The sequence below is a fragment of the Macaca nemestrina genome, chromosome 15 (genome assembly GCF_043159975.1).
Source record: "Macaca nemestrina isolate mMacNem1 chromosome 15, mMacNem.hap1, whole genome shotgun sequence".
NCBI lineage: Eukaryota > Metazoa > Chordata > Mammalia > Primates > Cercopithecidae > Macaca > Macaca nemestrina.
In genome coordinates, this window is record NC_092139.1 from 34,910,058 (window position 1) to 34,931,774 (window position 21,717).

The window sequence follows — 21,717 nt, forward strand, 5'->3', positions numbered from 1 at the left end:
TCCTGACTTTTGTTGACGTTACTTAATTCTATGATACCATCAGTGGTACAATGATTTTATAAAGGAAAATACTAAATCTTAATAACAAGTTATTTTTATTTATTTTATTTTTTTTATTTTTTTTATTTTTGAGAAGGTCTGGCTCTGTCACCCAAGCTGGAGTGCAGTGGTGCGATCTCGGCTTACTGCAACCTCTGCCTCTTGGGCTTAAGCCATCGTTCCACCTCATCCTCCCGGCCTCCCAAGTAGCTGGGACTACAGATACATGCCACCACACCCTGATAATTTTTGTATTTTTAGTAGAGATGATGTTTCTCCATGTTGCCCAGGCTGGTCTTAAACTCAAGCAATCCACCCACCTCAGCCTCCCAAAGTGCTGCGATTACAGGCCTGAGCCACTGCACCTAGCCTAATAACAGTTTTTTTTTTTTTAATTAAAAAGATGCAAATCAGGTTCCCCTTGCAAAAAACTGACACTAGTGTATTTTTATTTCTAAAATTGCATACCACCATCTCCTTTGGTGATATGATCAAAGTTCTTCACATCTAGAGTCTAGACTGTGAGAAACAAACTCACCTGTCCAAACCCAAAGAATGGACCTAGAGACACAGAGAACAATGGAAGTGATACTTTTAATACAGTCTTGCAAGATGGGGTGTCTGGTGGACAGGCACACCCAGCACGGTTACAGCAAGCAATTTATCCTCTAGTGTGTGGGTCCCTCTCCTGGTTCCTCAGAGGTTGAGTACTGTGGAGTCACAATCTTCCTGGACGTCACCTGTTGGTTGTTGAGTAGGGTTGTTTTATTTGTTTGTTTTCTGAGATGGAGTCTCATTCTGTCGCCCAGCCTGGAGTGCAATGGCATGATATTGGCTCACTGCAACCTCCGCCCCCCAGGTTCAAGCGATTCTCCTGCCTCAGCCTCCTGAGTAGCTGGGATTATAGGCACCTGCCACCACGCCCAGCTAATTTTTGTATTTTTAGTAGAGACAGGGTTTCACCATGTTGGCCAGGCTGGTCTCAAACTCCTGACAAGTGATCCACCCGCCGTGGCCTCCCAAAGTGCTGGGATTACAGGCATGAGCCACCTTGCCTGGCCAGGTAGGGATTTTGGGTGTTTTCTTTAGGGTTGTCTCACTGCATTTTGTTGCAGCCCATAATGCATTGCGATTATAGTCCACTCAAGGGCTTTTTAAGTATTTGACTTATGACCTAGGTAGTCAGGCAAGCTGGTAAAAGAATAGATAAAGTGAGCTATTTTGCAGGCTAGTAAATCTTCATTCTAGACTAAACTCTTAGGTTTGGATGAGAGCAACTAAGGGTGCCCCAACTAGCAGGCTCCAGCTATTAAAGCAGGGGCCTAGTATATTCTGTCCTTCTGTAGTTTGCAGACCCAAGCCTACCTGAGGTCTTGGAAATGGACCACCATTTACATATTTCCTACACAGACTTTGGAGGTATTCAGCCATTTTTCCTTTCCTTTTTCTTTTCTCACTTCTTCTTTCTCTCTCTCTTTTTTTTTTTTGACAGAGTTTCATTCTGTTGCCCAAGCTGGATTGCCGTGGCATGATCATAGCTCACTGCAGCCTCTAACTCCTAGGCTCAAGTGATCTTCCAATCTCAGCCTCCTGAGTAGCTGGGACTACAGGTATGCACCACCACACCCAGCTAATTATTTTTTGTAGAGACAGGGTTTTGCCATGTTGCCCAGGCTGGTCTCAAACTCCTGAACTCAAGTGATCATCCTGCCTCAGCCTTCCAAGGTGCTGGGATTACAGGCCTGAGCCACCATGCCCAGCCTTCTCTTTTAATTGCGTTGTCTGGCTAGCAATAAATCAGTCTTCTATATACTCAGTATAATCTGTTATTTCCACACGGCATGATTTTAAAAGTCATTTTAAGTGATAGTTAGGGAATCGGGTAAAATTCCACCGAACTTGATCACAGCCAGCCAAACAAATGGATAGCAGACAGTGACAACACCTTACTCCCCCTCTGCCTGCTGGCTGGTAGGTTTCTTGGACTTCCATTCTCGGGCACACCCTCATTCAAGAAACTTTTAAGATGGTGTTGATGGGGAGGTAGTGTGTGAGAATGAGTTAGGATCATCGATCATCGTTACCATTTCTTTGAAGCATTCCAAATTGTAAACCAAACTTGAAACAAATGCCCCTGGCTGAGTCTGGGTGTGTTGGGGGCCAAGTATATAACTGGAAGTTCTCTGGATTAATGTCTACATATAATAAATATAATGCTTATTACAGGTGGTTTTTAAATGTGCTAATATCATACTAAAACTTAACCATAACCACAATGGTTGTTTAGAACTGAAGACTAACAGAAGGTTTTTTGGACTAATTTAATCGCTGACTTTGAAATTGCCAGTGCAGTGATAATAAAAAGCAGACTTACTTTTGGTGGTTGTCTTGTTACCTTCAACCTTCCTGCAGACTGCGTCCCCCTCATTGCCTGTATGAGGTGGGTCCTGCTGCCCTGTTGTGCTCAGTAAATGTTTTGATGATCCTAAGGAGAGGTCCTTAATGGGCATCCCCAGAAAGGAGTGAAGGAAGGAGTGATCCCAGGACAGGGAGCCATTGCTTCTGAGTCTTAGGCCTGACTCAGTTATAACATGCTATGTGTCCTTAGGGAAGTCACATCCTCTCCGTGCTTCAGATGGGATATTCTTTCCCTGCTGTGCTTAGCCTGGATGATGGAGATGTCAGGCCTTGGGCAGAAGTGAATGACAAATGCTTGCCTGCTCCAACCCTGGGCACCTGTCTAGGAGTCACACCCACACTGGTGCTGGGCCAGGTCAGCCTCATCTGCCCATTCCCTTCTCCTCTGGCTCCCCAGCTATCCTTACACCTAGCTAGGCCTTTTAATGCTTAGTAGGGGCCCCTCACCTCAAGGGGCTGATCTCTGATGCTCTCAAGGACCCCTGTTCCTGGAGTTGCCCCAGGGCTGCCACTGTGGGCGCCTCTTCCCAGCCTGTGCAAAAACACCTTCCCAGTGTCTCTCTGCTGCACTGGTTTCACAGCACTGGGCTGTGGCCCCAAAGGACATCTTCCAGTCCTGTCACTCAGCCATCCAGTGAGTTATGCTACAGCTGAGCTTGGTTAAAAGGCAGCCTCATTCCTGCCTGGAACTTCTGCTCCTTTCCCACTTTTAATCTGATGGCTGAGTCTGACTCACTTCAGGGCTGTGAGGACAACAGATGGCCCAGAAGAGGACAAATGCACACACACACACACACACGCACGCACACACGCACGATAGATACACCCCATGTTTCACATTACTTTAGCTAAGGGTAGTGGGATGGCCACAGAGTAAGAGCAGATGCAGCCGGTCATGGCCTGGCTTTTGACCTTCTCCGGTTCCCTGTGCAGTGGTTGGTACGTTCTCTGAGTAGGTAGGATCCTTCCAGAACAGAGTAAAAGGCTGAGTTCCTGCTATGCCACAAAGTATTTTATATAAGTTTCCATCACTTCCAGAAGAACCTACATAACAATGAAGGCCCGCCCTTGTAATATTCACCAAGGTTGAATTTCCCTACTTCCTAAAGCTTCAATATTACCATTCCAGCCTTCCCGTGACCCGGATAACTCTTCCAAGCTCATCTCGCCAGTGTCCTGAGTCTTTATTTCCATTGAGGGACTACCTCATACCCATCAAACATGACAGGAGAGGTCTGAATGCCATTGGTTGGCAGAGATTTGTTTCTTCCCTGGTTCTCCCCTGTGAAGACTGAGTTGTTCAGAGTCTGCCAACGCTGAGAGACAGCTCGGGAGGTTTTGTCTGCCTAGTGTATACAGAGGAGCCTGTGATGGGTCACATCTAATGTCTTGCCAAAGCAGAGAGGAGACCATGATGGGGATGTCCCTGTCCTAACAGAGGTGAGGGGCAGGACACCCAAACAGATATGCAGTGCATACACTGGAAGTTAAGGTCCATGACGACAGCGACTCTTGTTTACTATTGTGTTATAGGACCTCAATAAATATTTCTTCAATGAGTCACTGGAACCACACTTACAGTATATTAAAAATATGCATTACCCGGGCGCAGTGGCTTTAATCCCAGCACTTTGGGAGGCCGAGGCGGACAGATCACCTGAGGTCAGGAATTTGAGACCAGCCTGGCCAACATGGTGAAACCCCATCTCTACTTAAAATACGAAAAATTTGCCGGGCGTGGTGGCAGGTCCCTGTAATCCCAGCTACTCAGGAGGCTGAGGCAGGAGAATTACTTGAACCTGGGAGGCAGAGGTTGCAGTGAGCCGAGATCGCGTCATTGCACTCCACCCTGGGGGACAAGAGCGAGACTTCATCTCAAAAAAAAAAAAAAAAATAGAATGACGAAATACTTTTTCACTCATCATTTAGCAAACATTTAAAAGATGATAACATCCAGGCTGGGCACGGTGGCTTACACCTGTAATCCCAGCATTTGGGAGGCCAAGGCAGGTGGATCACTTGAGCTCAGGAGTTCAAGACCAGCCTGGGTAAAATAGTGAGACCCCATCTTTACAAAAAATACAAAAATTAGCCAAGCATGGTGGCACATGCCTGTAGTCCCAGCTACTCGGAAGGCTGAGGTGGGAGGATGGCTTGAGCCCGAGAGGCAGAAGTTGCAGTGAGCTGAGACTGCGCCACTGCACTCCAGCCTGGGTGACAGAGCAAGGCTCTGACTCAAAAATAAATAAATAAATAAAAGATGATAACATTGTTTTGGTGATAATGCAGGAAAATATGCAGTCCTCACTGCTAAGTGGGCAACACCGCCACATATAGTGGCACGGGCTATGCACTGCACAACTGCATAATTGTAAGAGTATTACCAGTGGAGGGTGTCCAGGTTCTTGGCGTCTTGAACAAAGAATTGGACAAAATGCGCAAACAAAGTAAGGAAAGAATGAAGCAACAAAAGCAGAAATTTACTGAAAATGAAAGTATACCCCACAGTTTGGGAATGGACCCGAGCATAGGGGCTCAGGGACCCCATTACAGAGTTTTTGGGAATTTAAATACCCTCTAGAGGATTCCTTTGGTTACTTGGGGTACGCCCTGTGTAAATGAAAAGGATGAAGTAAAGTTACAAAGTCATTTACTTAGTATATGCCTCATGGAGAGGATATTTCCTGTCATAGCTGAAGTGTGAAATCGGCCTTATGTTGCCTGCCTCCAGACCCTATTTTCCTGCCTCAAGAAGAAGACCTGATGGAAGGGATTGTGATAAAATGTATCAAAAGCCTGAAAAGTGTACATACTCTTTGAACCAAGAGTTCTCTTACTCCTAGGATTTAGCTCTAAGGAATAACTGTGAGGTAAATGAAGATTTAGCCAAGGATCTTCATCACATCGTTTATGGTAGTGAGAAAAAGTCTAGGTGATTAAAAATAGTGAATGATTGACTAAAGAATATCACACACACACACACCCATATAGCAGATTGCTCTTCAGGAATTTAAATGACACTCTAAGGAATAAATTTAATAACCCAGGCAGGTAGTGGCATATGCAGTAGAAACCCACTTTTAAAAGGTGTTGGTATATATATGCATGTGAATTTTTATGTGTGTACACAGGAAAAAAGCCTAGAATAAACCTAGAATAAATAAATAAATCTGGGTGAAGAATTACAAATGCTAGCTATTTTATTGTTTTTGGTTTTTATCTATTAAATAATTTTTCCAAAATGAATGTGCATTGGCTACATGATTTTTAAAAATTTTAAAAACCTTATTTTAAAAATACTGGAGGAAAATACAATAATAAATTATTACAGGTTGTTTTGGAAGGGATAAGGTTTTGTTTTTGTTTTTGTTTTTGTTTTTTGAGACAGAGCCTCGCTCTGTCGTCCAGGCTGGAGTGCAGCGGCACACGGTCTCTGCTCACTGCAAGCTCTGTCTCCTGGGTTCACGCCAGGTCTCTGCTCACTGCACGCTCCGCCTCCCGCGTTCACGCCATTCTCCTGCCTCAGCCTCCTGAGTAGCTGGGACTACAGCCGCCTGCCACCACGCCCAGTTAATTTTTTATATTATTTTTAGTAGAGACGGGGTTTCACTGTGTTAGCCAGGATGGTCTCGATCTCCTGACCTCGTGATTCGCCCGCCTCGGCCTCCCAAAGTGCTGGGATTACAGACGTAAGCCACTGCACCTGGCCGGAAGGGACAAGATTTTGAATTCTTCTATACCTCCCTCTTTTACTATAAAGCTGAAGTAATTTTATAATGGAAAAATAAACTTTTAGAAGAGAAATAGGAGATTTGGGGATCAAGTCAATAGATTAGCACATGCTAAAATTTATCTTTTTACTTGAAAAACACAAAAATGATAGAAAAAAATTTAAATATATACATAAAAATAAACATACACCCATTCTCAAAATCTTTGTCCACCAGAAACCAAAAATAAATATCCCACTATTGGAAGTAGGAATTGAACCTCAAGACCTGCGGGAGCTGGGTCTAGAAACAGGCTTTGGGCCTGTGGTAGCCAGCCTTCAGGATGGTCCCAGAGGACCCTTACCTCCTGGTATTCATGCCCTTGTGCAGTCTCCTCCCACAGTGAATCAGGGCTGACCTGTTATTAGTAGAGTATGATGCAAGTGACAGTGTGTGACTTTCAAACTGGGTTATAAAAGGCACTGCAGCTTCCATGTTGGTCTTTTGGATCACTGGATCTAGGGGAAACCAACGACCATGTTGTGAGGACACTTAAGCAGTTCTTTGGAGGCTCACATGGAGAGGAAAGAACTGGGGGACAAGCTACCCTGCAAGTCAACCCTAACAACTTGGTTGATAACACAAAGCCACAAAGGAAAAGGTACATGAAGCAGGGCCCTTTGAACCTCGGGAGCACAGTTTGGCACCATGTACCAAAGGCATTTTTGCTTTAATTAATAAACCAATATTGATACATTATTATTAACTATAGTCTATATTAAGGTTCTCTTTTTTCGTATTGTACAGATCTGTGGGGTTCTGACAAATGCGTAATGTGTATCCACCATTACACTGTCATACAGAATAGTTTTACTGCCCTGAAAAGCCTCTGTACTCTACCTATTTAACCCTCTGCCCTCACAACAAACCCCTGGCAACCACTGACTGACCTTTTTACATTCCCTATAGTTCTGCTTTTTGCAGAAATCATACACTGTGTAGACTTTTCAGACTGGCTTCTTTCACTTAGTAATATGCATTTGTTTCTTCCATGTCTTTTCTTAGCTTGCTAGCTCATTTCTTTCTATTGCTGAATAATATTCCATTGAATGGATGTGCCAGACTTAAATTCATTCATCTTTTAAAGGACATCTTGGTTGGCTTCCAGTTTCTGCCAATTGTGAATAAAGCTACTATAAATATTCATGTGCAGGTTTTTGTGTGGACATAAGTTTACAACTCATTTGGGTAAATATCTAGGAGTGCCATTACTGGATCATATGCTGCAAATATTTTAGTTTTATAAGGAACTGCTGAACTCTTCCAAAGTGGCTATACTGTTTTGCATTCTTAATCAGCAATGAAAGGGCATTCTGTTACCAGCATTTGGTATTGTCAGTTTTGTGGATTTTAGTCACTCTAAAAGATATGTAGTGAAATCTAATTTTAATTTGCAATCTCCTAATGACATATGATATGGATCTTAATTTCTATGCTTATTCGTCACCTGCATATTTTCTTTAGTGAGGTGTAATTTTCAGACCTTTTGCCCGTTTAAAAAATTAGGTTCTTTTCTTATTGTTGAGTTTTAAGTATTTATAATTTTGAATACCAGTCCTTTATCAGTTAATGTGTTTTGCAAATAACTTCTAATCTTTGGCTTACCTTTTCATGCTCTTAACATTGTTTCACAGAGCAGAAGTTTTTAATTTTTGTGAAGTTCAGTATAAGAATTTTTTATTCCATGGGTTGTGCTTTTGATGTTGAATTTAAAAACTCATCACCAAACCCCAAACCACCCAGATTTGTTCCTATATTAGCTTCTGTAAGTTTTGTAGTTTTATGTTTCACGTTGAAGTCTAAGATCCATTTTGATCTAACTTTTGTAAAAGGTGGAAGGACTCCGTCTGGCTTTTCCCATTTGTTAAAAAGATTATCTTGCCTCTTCCTGCACTGAATTGCCTTTGCTTCTTTGTCAAATATAATTTGACTATATTTATGCGGGTGTATTTCTGGGCTCTCTATTCTGTGCTGTTGATCAATTTGTCTGTTTTTTCACCAATACCACACAGTCTTGCCTACTTTAGATTTATAGTAAGTCATAAAGTCAGGTAGTGTTAATCCTCTGACTTTGTTCTTTTTCAGGATTGTGTTGGTCATTCTGGCTCATTTGACTTCCCACATTAACTTTAGAATCTGTCAATATTCACAAATTAGCTTATTCAAGTTATATTTGGATTGTGTTGAATTTATACATAGAGTTGGGGAGAATTCTCATCTTAAAATTATTGAGTTTTGCTATTCATATACAGGGAATATCTCTCCATTTGTTTATATCTTCTTTGATTTTTGTCATCAGAGTTTTCTATGTTTCCTCATATTGATTCTGTACATATTTTGTTGGATTTATGCCTAGGTATTTCATTATTTTTGGTGGTAATGTAAATAGCATTATGTTTCTAATTTCAACTTCTAACTGTTCATTGATGGCACAAAGGAAAGCACTAAACTTTTAAATATTAACTTTATATTCTGTGAACTTCCTATAATCATTTATTAGTTCCAGGAGTCTTTTATTGTTGAATCTTTAGGATTTTCTATGTACACAGTTATGCCATCTCTGCACAGAAATAAAGACAGCTTTATTTCTTCTTTCCCAATTGGCATGCCTTTTATTCTCTTTTCTTGTCTTATTGCACTAGCAAGAAATTCTAGTGCAATATTAAATAGGAGTGGTGAAAGGGGACATCTTTGCCTTGTACCCAGTATTAGGGGGGAAAACATCCAGTTTCTCATTGTTAAGTATGATGTTAGTTGTAGAATGATTGTAACTCCCATTTGTTAATTTGAGAATGTTTCCTATTATTCCTAGGTTGCTGCGAGTTTTTATTATGAAAGGGTGTTGGATTTTTGCCTTTTCTGCATCCATTGATATGATCACATGATTTTCTTCTTGAACTTACTGATTTGATGAATTACATTAATTGATTTTTGAATGTTGAACCAGTTGTTCATGCCTGGAATAAATCTTGCTTGGTCAAATCATGGTGTATAATGATTTTTATACATTGTTGGATTTGATTTGCTAATTTAAAAAAAAAATTGGGGCTACATAGTAGGTATATATATTTATGGGGTACATGTGATATTTTGATTCAGGCATTCAATGTGTAATAATCACATCAGGATAAGTGGGGTATCCATCACCTCAAGCATTTATCCTTTGTGTTACAAACAATCCAAATATACTCTTTTAGTTATTTTAAATTGTGCAATAAATTTTGTTGACTGTAGTCACCCTGTTGTGCTATCAAATACTAGATCTTATTCATTCTATCTAACTATATTTTTGTACCCATATACCATCTCCACTTCCCTCCCCACTCCCCCAACTACCCTTCCCAGCCTCTGGTAACCACCATTCTACTCTTTATCTCCATGAGTTCAATTTAAAAAATTTTTAGCTCCTCCAAATAAGTGAGAACATGTGAAGTTTGCCATTCTGTGCCTGGCTTATTTCACTTAACATAATGACCTTCAGTTTCATCCATGTTGTTGCAAATGACAGGATCTCATTCTTTTTTATGGCTGAATAGTACCCCATTGTGTATATGTACCACATTTTCTTTATTCATTCATCTATTGATGGACACTTACATTGCTTCCAAATGTTGGCTATTGTGAATAGTGTGACAGTAAACATGGAGTGCAAATATCTCTTTGATATACTGATTTCCTTTCTTCTGGGTATATACCTAGCAGTGGGATTGATGGATCATATGGTATCTCTATTTTTAGTTTTTTGAGGAACTTCCAAACTGTTCTTCATAGTGTTTGTACCAATTTACATTCCCACCAACAGTGTATGAGGGTTGCCTTTCCTTTACGTCCTCACCAGCATTTGTTATTGCCTGTGTTTTGGATAAAAGCCATTTTAACTGGGGTGAGAGGATATCTCACTGTAGTTTTGATTTGCATTTCTCTGATGATAATGATGTTAAGCAACTTTTCCTATGCCTGTTTGCCATTTGTATGTCTTCTTTTGAGAAATGTCTATTCAAATGTTGTGCCCATTTTAAACCCAGATTATTAGATTTTTTTTTCCCCATTGAGTTGTTTGAGTTCCTTATATATTCTGGTTATTAATCTCCTATCAGATGGATAGCTTGCAAATATTTTCTCCCATTCTGTGGGTTTTCTCTTCACTTTGTTGATTGTTTCCTTTGCAGTGAAGAAGCTTTTTAACTTCATGTGATCCCATTTGTCCATTTTTGCTTTGGCTGCCTGTGCTTGTGAGGTATTACTTTGCCAAGTCCAATGTCTGGGAGAGTTTCTCCAATGTTTTCTTTTAGTGGTTTCATAGTTTGTGGTATTAGATTTCAATCTTTAATTCATTTTAAAATGATTTTTGTATATATTGCAGGAGATAGTCTAGTTTCATTCTTCTGCATATGGATATCCACTTTCCCCAGTGCCATTTATTGAAGAGACTGTCCTTTTTCCCAACTTATGTTCTTGGCATCTTTGTTTAAATAAATCGGATGGATTTGTTTCTGGGTTCTCTATTCTGTTCCATTAGTCCATCTGTTTTTATGCCATTAACATACTGTTTTGGTTATTACAGCTCTGTAGTATAATTTGAAGTCAGGTAATGTGATTCCTCAAATTTGTTCCTTTTGCTCACAATAGCTTTGGCTATTCTGGGTCTTTTGTGGTTCTATATGAATTGTAGACTTTTTTTCTATTTCTGTTAAGAATGTCACTGGTATTTTGATAGGAATTGCATTGACTCTGTAAATTGCTTTGGATAGTATGGACATTTTAACAATACTGATTCTTCCAACCCATGAACATGGAATATCTCTATTTTTTGTGTCTTCCTCAATTTATTTTACCAATGTTTTATAGTTTTCATTGTAGAGACCTTTCACTATTTTGGTTTATTGTTAAGTATTTTATTTTACTTGTGACTATTCCAAATGGAATTACTTTCTTGATTTATTTTTCAGATTGTTCATTCTTGGTATATAGAAATGCTACAGATTTTTGTATGTTGATTTTGTATTCTGCAACTTTACTGAATTTATCAGTTCTAACAGTTTTTTGGTGGAGCCTTTAGGTTTTTCCAAATAGAAGATCAGATTGTCTAAAAACAAGGGTAATTTGATTTCTTCTTTCCCAATTTGGGTGCCCTGTATTTCTTTCTCTTGTCTGATTGCTCTAGCTAGGACTTCCAGTACTATGTTGAATAATAGTGTACTGGGCATCCTTGGCTTATTCCAGATCTTAAAGGAAAGGATTTTAGTTTTTCTCCATTCAGTACGATACTAGCGATGGGTCTGTCATATATGGGTTTTATTATATTGCGGTACATTCCTTCTCTACCCAGTTTTTTGAGGGTTTTTTTTTTTTATCATGGAGGGATGTTGAATTTTATCAAATGCTTTTTCAGCATCAATTAAAATGATCATGTAGTTTTTGTCCTTCATTCTTGTTGATAAGATGTATCAAATTGATTGATTTGCATATGTTGACCCATACTTGTATTCCTGGGATGAATCTCACTTGGTCATAATGAATTATTATTATTAGTATTTGAGACAGAGTTTTGCTTTTGTTGCCCAGGCTGGAGTGCATGGCGCAATCTGCAACAGCTCACTGCGACCTCCACCTCCCAGGTTCAAGCAATTCTCCTGCCTCAGCTTCCCTAGTAGGTGGGATTACAGGCCCCCGCCACCACGCCTAGCTAATTTTTGTATTTTTAGTAGATGAGGTTTCACCACATTGGCCAGGCTGGTCTCAAACTCCTGACCTCAGGTTATCTACCTGCCTCAGCCTCCCAAAGTGTTGGGATTACAGGCTTGAGTCACCATGCCCGGCCATGAATGATATTTTAAATGTGTCTGTGAATTTGGTTTGCTAGTATTTTGTGGAGAATTTTTGCATCAATGATCATCAGGGATCCTGGCCTGTAGTTTTCTTTTTTTGATATGTCTTTCTCTGGTTTTGGTATCAGTAATACTGGCCTTGTAGCATGAGTTTGGAAGTATTCCCTTCTCTATTTTTCAGAATAGTTTGAGTAGGATTGGTATTAGTTCTTCTTTAAATGCTTGATAAAATTCAGCAGTGAAGCAACTGGGTCCTGGGCTTTTGTTTGCTGTGAGACTTTTTATTATGGCTTTGATCTCATCACTTGTTATTAATCTGTTCAGGTTTTGGATTTCTTCGTGGTTCAATCTTGGTAGGTTGATTTGTGTATTTCTTGTAGACTTTCCAGTTTATTGGCATATAGTTGCTCATTGTAGTGTCTAATAATCCTTTGAATTTCTGCAGTATCAGTTTTAATGTCTCCTTTTCATCTCAGATTTTATTAGAGTCTTCTCTTTTTTTTTTTTCTTTGTTGGGCTAAAGGTTTATCAATATTGTTTGTCTTTTCAAAAAAAGAAAATTTTGTTTCATTGATCTGTATTTTTTAATTTCAATTTTATTTACTTCTGCTCTGATTTTATTTCTTCTAGTGATTTTGGGTTTGGTTTGCTTTTGCTTTTCTAGTTTTTTAAGATGCATCATTAGATTATTTGAAGTTTTTCTACTTTTTTGATATAGGTGCTTATTGCTGTAAATTTTCCTCTTAGTGCTGCTTTTGTTGTATCCCATAGGGTTTGGTATGTTGTGTTTCCATATTCATTTATTTCAATAAACTTTTTTCTTTTTTCCTATTTTTTTCTATTTGTAAATTTTTTATACAATAACAAAATGTTTTTCACTTTCCGTCTTAAATTTCTTTATTGACCCACTAGTCATTTAAGAGCATATTGTTTAATTTCCATGTGCTTGTACAGTTTCCAACATTCCTCTTGTTATTGGATTTCTAGTTTTATTCCATTGTGGTCAGAGAAGATACTTGATAGTATTTCAGTTTTTTGGAATTTTTAAAAACTTGTTTTGGGGCCTAACCTATTGTCTATCCTTGGAATGATCCATGTGCAGAGAAGAATGTGTATTTTGTAGTCATTGGATAAAATGTTCTATACATATCTATTAGGTCCATTTGGTCTATAGATGGAATCTATAGTTCAGATTAAGTCGTTTCTTTGTTGATTTTCGGTCTGCATGATCTGTTCAGTGCTGCATGTGGGATGCTGAAGTCTCCAGTTATTGTACTGGAGTCTGTCTCTCCAGCTCTAATAATATATGCTTTATATATGCACCCAGTGTTGGGTGCATATAGGTTTACAATCGTTATATTCTCTTGATGAATTGACCCCTCTATTATTTCATGATCTTGTCTCTTTTTATGGTTTTTGTCTTGAAATATACTGCTGTCTTTTGGTTTCCATTTGCAAGGAATGTCTTTTTGCATCCCTTTATTTTCAGTTTACGTGTGTCTTTAAAGATGAAGTGTGTTTCTTGTAGGCAAGACATTATTGGGTCTTATTTTTTTTAAATCCATTCAGCCACCTTTCCTTCCTTCCTTCTTTCCTTCCCTTCCTTCCTCCCTCCCTCCCTGCTTCTTTCTTTTCTTTCCTTTCCTTCCTTTCTTTCCTTTCTTTCTTTCTTGCCTTGTTCTGTCACCCAGGCTGGAGTGCAGTAGCACAGTCTTGGCTCACTGCAACCTCCAGCGCCCAGGTTCAAGTGATCTTCTTGCCTCAGCCTCCCAAGTAGCTGGGACTACAGACATGCCATGACGCTTGGCTAGTTTTGTGTTTTTAGTAGAGAGACAGGGTTTCGCCATGTTGGCAAGGCTGGTCTCAAACTCCTGACCTCAGGTAATCCACCTACCTTGGCCTCCCAAAGTGTTGGGATTACAGGTGTGAGTCACTGTGCCTGGCCCACTTTATGTCTTTTGACTGGAGAGTTTAGTCCATTTATCTTCAATGTTATTATTGATAAGGATTTACTCTTGCCATTTTGTTATTTGTTTTCTGGTTGTTTTGTAGTCTTCTTTTCCTTCTTTCCTTCCTTTCCATCTTCCTTTTAATACGGTGATTTTCTCAGGTAGTATGTTTTAATTTCTTGCTATTACTTTTGTATATCCATTGTATTTTTTTTATTTGAGGCCACCATAAGGCTTGCAAATCTTGTAACCCGTTATGTTAAACTGATGACAACTTAACACTGATTGCATAAACCAACTAACAAACAAGCAAAGAGATTAATAAAAACTATACACTTTAACTTCATCCCCCTGCTTTTGACTTTTTGTTGTTTCTATTTATATCTTATTATACTGTCTATGTCTTAAAAAGTTGTAGTTATTATTTTTGATAGGGTCATCATTTAGTCTTTCTACTCAAGATATCAGTAGTTTACACACCACAATTACCGTGTTATAATATTCTGTGTCTGTGTACTTATGATTATCTGTGAATTTTATACCTTCAGATGATTTTTTTTTTTTTTTGAGACAGGGCTTCACTGTCACCCTCACTGGAGTGCAGTGGAATGTGGCTCACTGCAGCCTCAACCTCCCAGGCTCAAGCAATCCTCTCATCCCAGACTTTCAAATAGTTGGGACTTTAGGCACATACCACCATGCTCAGCTAATTTTTACTTTTGGTAGAGATGGGGTTTCATTACGTTACCCAGGCTGGTCTTGAACTCCTGGACACAAGCAATCCCCCAACCTTGGCTTCCCAAAGGGCTGGGATTAAAGGTGTGAGCTCCCAGATGATTTCTTATTGCTCAATAACATCCTTTTTGTTTTTTTAATTGAAGAGATTCCTTTAGCATTTCTTGTAGGAAAGATCTGGTGTTGATGAAATCCCTCAGCTTTTGTTTGTCTGGGAAAGTCGTTATTTTTCCTTCATGTTTGAAGGATATTTTCACTGGATAATTCCAGTATAAAAACGTTTGTCTTCCTTTAGCACTTTAAGTATGTCATGCTAGTCTCTCTCCTGGCCTGTAAGGTTTCCACTGAGAAGTCTGTTGCCAGATGTATTGGAGCTCCTTTGTATGTTATTTGTTTCTTTGGCTGCTTTTAGGATCCTTTTTTATCTTTGACTTTTGGGAGTCTGATTATTAAATGTCTTGAGGTAGTGTTATTTGGGTTAAATCTGCTTGGTGTTCTATATAATCTTCTTGTATTTGAATATTGGTATCTTATATCTCTAGATTTGAGAAGTTCTCTGTTATTATCCTTTTGAATAAATTTTCTACCCCAGTCTCTCTCTCTACTGCCTCTTTATGGCCAATAACTCTTAGATTTGCCCTTTGGAGGCTATTTTCTAGATCTTGTAAGCATGCTTCATTCTTTCTTATTATTTTTTCTTTTGTCTCCTGACTCTGTATTTTAAAATACACTGTCTTCAAGCTCACTAATTCTTTCTTCTGCTTGACAAATTCTGCTGTTAAGAGACTCTGATGCATTCTTCAGTATGTCAGCTGCATTTTTCAGCTCCAGAGTTTCTGCTTGGTTCTGTTTAACTATTTCAACCTCTTTGTTAAATTTATCTGATAGGATTCTGAATTTCTTCTCTGTTATCAACATGATTTTGTTGAGCTTCTTCAAAATGGCTATTTTGAATTATCTGTCCAAATATTCATAAATCTCTGTCTGAGATTGGCCCCAGGTGGGTCCATAGATGTCGTCCAGAAGGCACGGCCTATAGTTGGGAATCTTAGGAGTCTACCTGATGCTGTATTCTACTGAGGCTGCGCTGGCATCCAAGCCACAAGACAAAGTCCTTTCCACTATTCCCTCCCCTTTCCTCAAGCAGAGGAGTCTCCCCATGGCCACCACTGTCCCAGGCCCATGGTGAGTACTACCTGGCTACCACCAATGTTCATTCAAGACCCAAGGGCTCTTCAGTCAGATTATGGTGAATGCTTGTAGTCCTGATTCTCTCCTTTCAGGGCAGTGGGCTTCCCTCTGGCCCAGTATGGGTCCAGAAATGCCATCCAGGAGCCAAGACCTAGAATTGGGGCCCCAGAGTCCCACTTGGTACTCTACCCAACCGTGGCCAAGCTGGTACCCAAGCTGCAAGACAAAGTCCCCTTTACTCTTCCCTCTCCTTTCCTTAGGCAGAAGGGGTCTCTCCCTGTGGCCACCATAGCTGGGAATATACTGGGTCACACACGAAGCCAGTGTGGCTCTGAGTCTCACCCAAGGCCTGCGGCCAGTACTACTTGGCTAACACTGCTGATTATTCAGGGCCAAAGGGCCCTTTAGTCAGCAGGTGATGAATTTTGCCAGAACTGGGTCCTTCTGTTCTGGCAGCGGGTTCCCTTCTGGTAAGTTTAGAAATGTCATCCAGAAGCTAGAGCCTGGAATGAGTGCCTCAGACCTCTGCTTGGTGTCCTAGTCTACTGTGGCTGAGCTGGTATCCAATTTGCCCAAAGAAAAGTCCTCTTTACTCTTCTCCTCTCCTCAAGCAGAGGGAAAGAATCTTTCCTGGAGCTGTAAGCTGTGCTGCCTGGAGTTGGGGGAGAAATGACACAAGCACTCCCTTGATCACCCCAGCTGGTGTCTCACTAGGTCACATGCCTCCCAAGTACACTGGCTCCGAACACAGCAGAGCACTAGGACTTGCCCAGGAATTGCAGTCCTTCTGGCCCAGACTGCCTTCCAAATTTATTTAGGATCCCAGAGCACTTTAGCCCACTTTGGCGGGGTTTGCCAGAACTCAGGTTCTGACTGCTGGGATGGATGATTTGCCCCTGGCTAGGGCATGGGCACTGGCTAAGTTCTGCCCCGTTGCTTTCCACTGTGAGAGGGCAGCACTGAGTTCCAATGCAATGTCCCACAGTCACTGTGCTCTCTCCCAAAAGTGTACATGATTTTAATACCAAGTACTGTAATCACTCATCTGATTTTTGGCTCCTATGAAGGTGCCTTTTTGTGTGGATCATTGTGCAATTTGGTGTTTTTGCAGGGTAGACAATTGCTGGAGGCTTCTTTTCAGCCATCTTGCTCTACCTCCTCTTGATTTGCTAATATTTCATTGAGGAGTTGTACATCTATGTTCATGAGAGATTGGTTTTTAATTTTCCTTTCTTATAATATCTTAATCTGGTTTCGGTATTAGGGTAGTGCTGGCCTCATAGGATGACTTAAGAAGTATTCCCTCTGCTTCTGTTTTCTGGAAGAAATTGTAGAGAACTGATACCATTTATTCCTTAAACGTTTGGTAGGATTCACCAGTGAAACCATCTGGGCCTTGTACTTTCTTTTTTTGGAAGGTTACTAATCATTAATTCAGTATAAAACCAGCCTTGCATTCTAAGAATGAGTGAGAGGCATACAGTTTAATTCCATCACAACTGATCAGAAAACATACTTCATATAATTTCAATTCTTTTAAATTTGTTAGTTTGTTTTATGTCCCAGGATATGGTCTATCTTGGTAAATGTTCCATGTGCACTTGAAAAAAATGTGTATTCTGCTGCTGTTGGATGGAATGTTCTATAAATGTCACTTAAATATTGTTGGTTCATGTTGTTAATGTCTTCGAATCTTTGATGATTTATTTATTTATTTATTTATTTATTTATTTATTTATTTATTTTTCTAATGGTTCTATCAGTTAGTGATAAGAAGGATGTTGAAGTCCACACTGTAATTGTGGATTTATCTATTTCTTCTTTCAATTCTGTCAGTTTTCACATTATTTTACAACTTTGTTGTTTAGTGCATACTATTTTAGGGTTGTTATGTCCTCTTGGCTTGGGGTTTGCTCAGTTTCTTAAATCTGAAGATGTCCACCAAATTTGGGGAGTTTTCAGCTATTATTTCTTTAAGTATATTTTCAGCACTGCACTCTTTCTCCTGTCCTTATGGAACTCCAGTAGATCTAAAGAGTATTTAGATCTTGGAGTATTTTCCCATAGGTCCCTAAACCTAGATCTAAAGAGTATTTAGATCTTGGAGTATTTTCCCATAGCTCCATAAAGTCCTATTCATTTTTAAAAAACTGATTGGTTTTTTTTCTCTGTTCAGATTGTATAACTTTTATTGGTCTATCTTCAAGTTCAATATTTCTTTCCTCTGTCATCTCCACTCTGCCATTGTGTCCATCCAGTGAATTTGTTTCGTTATTTTATGTGTGTGTGTGTGTGTATATATATATATATATATATATTTTTAAGTTCTAAAACTTCCATCTGGGGCTGGGTGTGGTGGCTTATGCCTGTAATCCTACCATTTTGGGAGGCTGAGGCAGGCAGATCACTTACGTCCATGAGTTTGAGACCAGCCTGGGCAACATGGCAAAACTCCATCTCCATAAAAAATACAAAAAACTTAGCTGGGCATGAAGGCACGTGCCTGTAGTCTCAGCTATTCAGGAGGCTAAGGTGGAAGGATCGCTTGAGCCCAAGAGTTGGAGCTTGCAGGTGAGCCGAGATCATGCCATAACGCTCCAGCCTGGGTGACAGAGACAAACCCTGTCTCAAAAGAAATATTAACAAATAAAAAATAAAATAGGCTAGGCACAGTGGCTCACACCTGTAATCCCAGCACTTTGGGAGGCTGAGGCAGGCAGATTGCTTGAGCACAGGAGTTTGAGAGCAGCCTGGGCAACATAGTGAGACCCTGTCTATATTTTTTTAAAAAATGATTTAAAATAAAATAAATCTTCCATTTGGGGTTTCTTTTTTGTTGTTGTTGTTGTTGTTGTTGTTTTTTGTTTTTTGAGACAGAGTTTCACTCTTTGTTGCCCAGGCTGCAGTGCAATGGCACAATCTTGACTCACCACAACTTCCGCCTCCCGGGTTCAAGCGATTCTTCTGCCTCAGCCTCCCAAGAAACTGGGCTTACAGGTGCGTACCACCATGCCCAGCTAATTTTGTATTTTTAGTAGAGACGGGGTTCCACCATGTTGGTCAGGCTGGTCTCGAACTCCCGACCTCAGGTGATCCGCCTGCCTCGGGCTCCCAAAGTGCTGGGATTACAGGCATGAGCCACCAGACCCGGCTGGAGTTTCTTTATATCTTCTGTTTATTTATTGAAACTTTGCTTTTTGAGTGTTAATAGTTTCTCATTAAAAGTTTTTTTTTTTTTTTTTAATGATAGCTGCTTTAAAAATCCTTGTCAGACAATCCCAACGTCAGTGCCGTCTTGGTATTGGCATCTCTTGATTGTCTTTTCTCATTCTGGTTGACTTTTTCTGTTTTCTGACATGACAAGTAATATTCAGTATTATCAGTCCTTTGGGTATTATGAAACTCTGATTCCTTTTTATATTTCTACTTTAGCATGCATTCAACCGTTTAAATTCAGAATGCACATCATGACTCACTTTTGTAGTGAGTTTGAATGTCAATTTGGTTTCAAATTCAGCGTTATCTTGGTCTGCTCTGCCTGTGTGCTACCCAGAGACCAGTCTGAAACCCGAGTGGTATTCCACATCATAGCTCAGTTCTTAAAGCTTTTGCTGTGTTAATTCTGATGAGTTTCACACAGAGCCCACTTGGGGATGTGCACAAATTGAAAGACCCTTTTTCTGCAGCTCCCTCCTCTCTGTAATTCTGCCCACACTCTCTGTGAGGGGGTAGGTGCTGCCTCTGTTACTGCAGGGCAGACGGTAGTCAACAGGACTCTACCCTAGAGTCTCCATAGCATCCCAAGGGAAGAAGGAGGAGTGAGGGGTGTTACCTCTTATCACATTAGTGCAGGATGGGGCTCGTTAATAGGTTGCAGTGAGCCGAGATCGCGCCATTGCACTCTAGCCTGGGAGACAGAGCAAGACTCCATTTCAAAAAATAAAAATAAAAAAAAGGGCCATCCTTCATTACTGTCCTCTTCTAAGTCCTTTGACTAGAGAAAGCATTTTCCTTAGGAGTTTTGTTGTCTGTGCTGGTTGGTCATCTCGGATTGTGCCTTCCTCTAGTGCCCAGGTTGAAATATGTGAACGCTATGGAAGCCTCTGAGAACTCCCTGCCAGGTCATCCCTTGAGACTCAAGTTGCCTAGCCAGTCTGCCTAGTTTACTCCACCTTCAGAGGTTTCTGATAGTTGCTTTATGTATTTTGTCTAGTTTTTGGTTATAATTCGCAGAAGGAATAGGGTGGAATCCACTTACTTTATCTTGTGTGAAAATGGAAGCCCCATGTATTTTTTAATCAACTTTTTGAGGTATAATTTACATGAAATAAAATGTATCCATTTAAAGTATACATTTCCATGAGTTTTGACAAATGTATATACCCATGTAACCCTAACCACAATCAAGATATAGAACATTTCCATTACCCCAAGTTCCCTTTGTCTTCCTTCCTAGTCAGTTTCCTCCATCCTAAAGCTTCAGACCTGGCCTGATTTCTGCCAGTATAAACTGAACTTGCCTTTTCTAGAGTTCCATATGAAGAAAATCACATAGAATATAATGTTTGTAAAAGTCTGGGCTGGGCGCGGTGGCTCACGCCTGTAATCCTGGCACTTTTGGAGGCCAAGGCGGGTGGATCACGAGGTCAGGAGATCGAGACCATCCTGGCCAACATGGTGAAACTCCGTCTCTACTAAAAATACAAAAATTAGCTGGGCATGGTGGCACATGCTTGTAATCCCAGCTACTCAGGAGACTGAGGCAGGAGAATAGCTTGAACCAGGGAGTTGGAGGTTACAATGAGCCGAGATCACACCACAGCACTCCATCCTGGTGACACAGTGAGACTCCGTCTCAAAAAAAAAAAAAAAAAAAAAAAAGTCTGACTTCTTTTACTTAGTTTAATGTCTGTGAGATTTATCCACATTGTTGGCATATCAGTTCATTCCTTTTTATGTTTGTTTTTGCTTTCATTTGGATTGTCACTGTCCTGTGCTCTTGCCTGACAGATCCCAAGAGCCTACTGACCACAGCAGCTCCTGTTACCACAGCTGCCATTTCTGCTCTCAGTGCTACTGCTCATTGATCCCAGGGAGGAAAATTCTGGTGCATCACTTAGCACTTATTTCAGGTATGGTTAAGACATTTCAGAATAAAAGGATGGTTTCTTCTGGATGTATCTGAATTGATCTGCTGTCATATACTGATGAATCACATGCTCAGACCAAAGTACATAAAAAAGTCATTCTCTTGCCAGAGAATTTTAGGGGTTTGTAACCTTGGTCTTATATTGCTCCATGGCCTATGAGTTAGTAACAGGACTAGTGAAATTCCTAGTAAAGGACTTATTCCCATAGTCCTGTTACTACACGATTACCCATATCCTTTGATGATCCATCTACTGCAAACTCTTAGAATCTACTGGACAGTCTTCTTCGTTTTATGTAACAATGACCACTGTATCATCATATGTCAATGTCTTGCATAACTGTCACCATCCCTCCATGCTGAATACCTGGTGGCTTGTGATGAGGTGAGAACCTCACTAAACAGTCTTATCCACATCTTCAGGTTCTCTGAGGTCTTCCTTCTGTCCAGTCCATGCATTTGTATCCCTGGTGGTCGAAGTACAGTCATGCACTGCATACAATGTTCTCATCAGTGGTGGGCTGCATACACAACAATGGTCCCATAAAACCATAATGAAGCTCAAAAATTCCTGTTGCCAACTGGCAGCATAACGTCACAGAGTAATACATCACCTTTTCTATGTTTAGATCTGTTCA

At 40.2% G+C, this 21,717-nt stretch overlaps 2 long non-coding RNA genes across 9 annotated transcripts in view; one reads left to right on the forward strand and one right to left on the reverse strand.

Annotated features, from left to right (window-relative positions):
* Positions 1-21,717, forward strand: part of LOC105496108 (uncharacterized) — a 52,610-nt gene that overhangs the window by 14,146 nt on the left and 16,747 nt on the right. For 5 of the 8 annotated variants that reach the window (XR_011613458.1, XR_011613465.1, XR_011613459.1 and 2 more), the window contains one exon: positions 20,941-21,062. This is a non-coding gene — a long non-coding RNA (uncharacterized lncRNA). Of the gene's footprint in view, positions 1-1,531; positions 1,650-18,829; positions 18,928-20,940; positions 21,063-21,717 lie in introns of all 8 variants that reach the window. The other 3 variants (XR_011613463.1, XR_011613462.1, XR_011613464.1) reach the window with 3 other exon arrangements.
* On the reverse strand, positions 615-21,594 carry LOC105496107 (uncharacterized). The gene is made up of 2 exons (XR_011613468.1): positions 21,447-21,594; positions 615-779 (listed from the first exon to the last, which is right to left on the reverse strand). It is a non-coding gene; the product is annotated as an uncharacterized lncRNA (long non-coding RNA).